The sequence below is a fragment of the Phalangium opilio genome, unplaced genomic scaffold (assembly GCF_054372755.1).
Source record: "Phalangium opilio isolate 3A_F unplaced genomic scaffold, DU_Popi_V2 ptg001675l_1, whole genome shotgun sequence".
NCBI lineage: Eukaryota > Metazoa > Arthropoda > Arachnida > Opiliones > Phalangiidae > Phalangium > Phalangium opilio.
The window spans coordinates 1,558,369-1,562,091 of NW_028324261.1; the positions used below are offsets into that span (position 1 = coordinate 1,558,369).

The 3,723-nt window shown below is 47.9% G+C and overlaps 1 non-coding gene across 1 annotated transcript; it reads left to right on the top strand.

The window, feature by feature from the left end:
- Positions 1-3,433: 3,433 nt before the first annotated feature.
- On the top strand, positions 3,434-3,506 carry TRNAN-AUU (transfer RNA asparagine (anticodon AUU)). Its single transcript has one exon. It is a non-coding gene; the product is annotated as a tRNA-Asn (tRNA).
- Positions 3,507-3,723: the final 217 nt, after the last annotated feature.

Sequence of the window (3,723 nt, forward strand, 5' to 3'; positions counted from 1 at the left end):
TGTAACGTAGAAAGCCAAAGTTTTTGCACAATAAATGACGACCATTTAAATTTTGGGCTTCCGTGGCGCAATGGTTAGCGCGTTCGGCTGTTAACCAATAGGTTGGTGGTTCGACCCCATCCGGGAGCGGTGTTGTGAGGTCTCAGATGTGACGTAAAAAGTCAAGGTTTTTACACAATACCTAACGATCATTTAACTTTTGGGCTTCCGTGGCGCAATGGTTAGCGCGTTCGGCTGTTAACCAATAGGTTGGTGGTTCGACCCCATCCGGGAGCGGTGTTGTGAGGTCTCAGATGTGACGTAAAAAGTCAAGGTTTTTACATAATACCTGACGAGCATTTAACTTTTGGGCTTCCGTGGCGCAATGGTTAGCGCGTTCGGCTGTTAACCAATAGGTTGGTGGTTCGAGCCCAACCGGGAGCGGTGTTGTGAGGTCTCAGATGTGACGTAAAAAGTCAAGGTTTTTACACAATACCTGACGAGCATTTAACTTTTGGGCTTCCGTGGCGCTATGTTTAGCGCGTTCGGCTGTTAACCAATAGGTTGGTGGTTCGAGCCCATCCGGGAGCGGTGTTGTGAGGTCTCAGATGTGACGTAAAAAGTAAGGTTTTTACACAATACCTGACGAGCATTTAATTTTTGGGCTCCCGTGGCGCAATGGCTAGCACGTTCAGCTGTTAATCGAAAGGTTGGTGGTTCGAGCCCGCCCGGAAGCGGTATTGTGTGGTTTCAGATGTAGCGTAAAAAGTCAAAACTTTTCCACAATACGTGACAACCATTTAATTTCTCAGCTTCCGTGGCTCAATGGTTAGCGCGTTCGGCTGTTAATCGAAAGGTTGGTGTTTCGAGCCCATCCGGGAGCGGTGTTGTGAGGTCTCAGATGTAGCGTGAAAAGTCAAACTTTTTCCATAATACGTGATAACCATTTATTTTCTGAGCTTCCGTGGCTCAATGGTTAGCGCGTTCGGCTGTTAACCAATAGGTTGGTGGTTCGAGCCCACCCGGGAGCGGTGTTTTGGGATCTCAAATGTAACGTAAATAGCCAAAGTTTTTCCACAATACCTGACGACCATTTAATTTTTGGGCCTCAGTGGCGCAATGGTTAGCGCGTTCAGCTGTTAACCGAAAGGTTGGTGGTTCGAGCCCACCCGGGAGAGGTGTTGTGGGGTCTCAAATGTAACGTAGAAAGCCAAAGTTTTTCCACAATACCTGACAACCGTTTAATTTCTGAGCTTCCGTGGCTCAATGGTTAGCGCGTTCAACTGTTAACCAATAGGTTGGTGGTTCGAGCCCACCCGGGAGCGGTGTTGTGGGATCTGAAATGTAACGTAGAAAGCCAAAGTTTTTGCACAATAAATGACGACCATTTAATTTTTGGGCTTCCGTGGCGCAATGGTTAGCGCGTTCGGCTGTTAACCAATAGGTTGGTGGTTCGAGCCCATCCGGGAGCGGTGTTGTGAGGTCTCAGATGTGACGTTAAAATCAAGGTTTTTACACAATACCTGACGAGCATTTAATTTTTGGGCTCCCGTGGCGCTATGGTTAGCGCGTTCAGCTGTTAATCGAAAGGTTGGTGGTTCGAGCCCACCCGGGAAAGGTGTTGTGGGGTCTCAAATGTAACGTAGAAAGCTAAAGGTTTTCCACAATAGCTGACAACCATTTAATTTCTGAGCTTCCGTGGCTCAATGGTTAGCGCGTTCGGCTGTTAACCAATAGGTTGGTGGTTCGAGCCCATCCGGGAGCGGTGTTGTGTGATCTCAAATGTAACGTAGAAAGCCAAAGTTTTTCCACAATACCTGACGACCATTTAATTTTTGGGCTTCCGTGGCGCAATGGTTAGCACGTTCGGCTGTTAACCAATAGGTTGGTGGTTCGAGCCCATCCGGGAGCCGTGTTGTGAGGTCTCAGATGTGACGTAAAAAGTCAAGGTTTTCCACAATACCTGACAACCATTTAATTTCGGAGCTTCCGTGGCTCAATGGTTAGCGCGTTCGGCTGTTAACCAATAGGTTGGTGGTTCGAGCCCACCCGGGAGCGGTGTTGTGGGATCTGAAATGTAACGTAGAAAGCCAAAGTTTTTGCACAATAAATGACGAGCATTTAACTTTTGGGCTTCCGTGGCGCAATGGTTAGCGCGTTCGGCTGTTAACCAATAGGTTGGTGGTTCGAGCCCATCCGGGAGCGGTGTTGTGAGGTCTCAGATGTGACGTTAAAAGTCAAGGTTTTTACACAATACCTGACGAGCATTTAATTTTTGGGCTCCCGTGGCGCTATGGTTAGCGCGTTCAGCTGTTAATCGAAAGGTTGGTGGTTCGAGCCCACCCGGGAAAGGTGTTGTGGGGTCTCAAATGTAACGTAGAAAGCTAAAGTTTTTCCACAATAGCTGACAACCATTTAATTTCTGAGCTTCCGTGGCTCAATGGTTAGCGCGATCGGCTGTTAACCAATAGGTTGGTGGTTCGAGCCCATCCGGGAGCGGTGTTGTGTGATCTCAAATGTAACGTAGAAAGCCAAAGTTTTTCCACAATACTTGACGACCATTTAATTTTTGGGCTTCCGTGGCGCAATGGTTAGCACGTTCGGCTGTTAACCAATAGGTTGGTGGTTCGAGCCCATCCGGGAGCCGTGTTGTGAGGTCTCAGATGTGACGTAAAAAGTCAAGGTTTTCCACAATACCTGACAACCATTTAATTTCGGAGCTTCCGTGGCTCAATGGTTAGCGCGTTCGGCTGTTAACCAATAGGTACGTGGTTCGAGCCCACCCGGGAGCGGTGTTGTGGGATCTGAAATGTAACGTAGAAAGCCAAAGTTTTTGCACAATAAATGACGACCATTTAAATTTTGGGCTTCCGTGGCGCAATGGTTAGCGCGTTCGGCTGTTAACCAATAGGTTGGTGGTTCGACCCCATCCGGGAGCGGTGTTGTGAGGTCTCAGATGTGACGTAAAAAGTCAAGGTTTTTACACAATACCTAACGATCATTTAACTTTTGGGCTTCCGTGGCGCAATGGTTAGCGCGTTCGGCTGTTAACCAATAGGTTGGTGGTTCGACCCCATCCGGGAGCGGTGTTGTGAGGTCTCAGATGTGACGTAAAAAGTCAAGGTTTTTACATAATACCTGACGAGCATTTAACTTTTGGGCTTCCGTGGCGCAATGGTTAGCGCGTTCGGCTGTTAACCAATAGGTTGGTGGTTAGAGCCCATCCGGGAGCGGTGTTGTGAGGTCTCAGATGTGACGTTAAAAGTCAAGGTTTTTACACAATACCTGACGAGCATTTAATTTTTGGGCTCCCGTGGCGCTATGGTTAGCGCGTTCAGCTGTTAATCGAAAGGTTGGTGGTTCGAGCCCACCCGGGAAAGGTGTTGTGGGGTCTCAAATGTAACGTAGAAAGCTAAAGTTTTTCCACAATAGCTGACAACCATTTAATTTCTGAGCTTCCGTGGCTCAATGGTTAGCGCGTTCGGCTATTAACCAATAGGTTGGTGGTTCGAGCCCATCCGGGAGCGGTGTTGTGTGATCTCAAATGTAACGTAGAAAGCCAAAGTTTTTCCACAATACTTGACGACCATTTAATTTTTGGGCTTCCGTGGCGCAATGGTTAGCACGTTCGGCTGTTAACCAATAGGTTGGTGGTTCGAGCCCATCCGGGAGCCGTGTTGTGAGGTCTCAGATGTGACGTAAAAAGTCAAGGTTTTCCACAATACCTGACAACCATTTAATTTC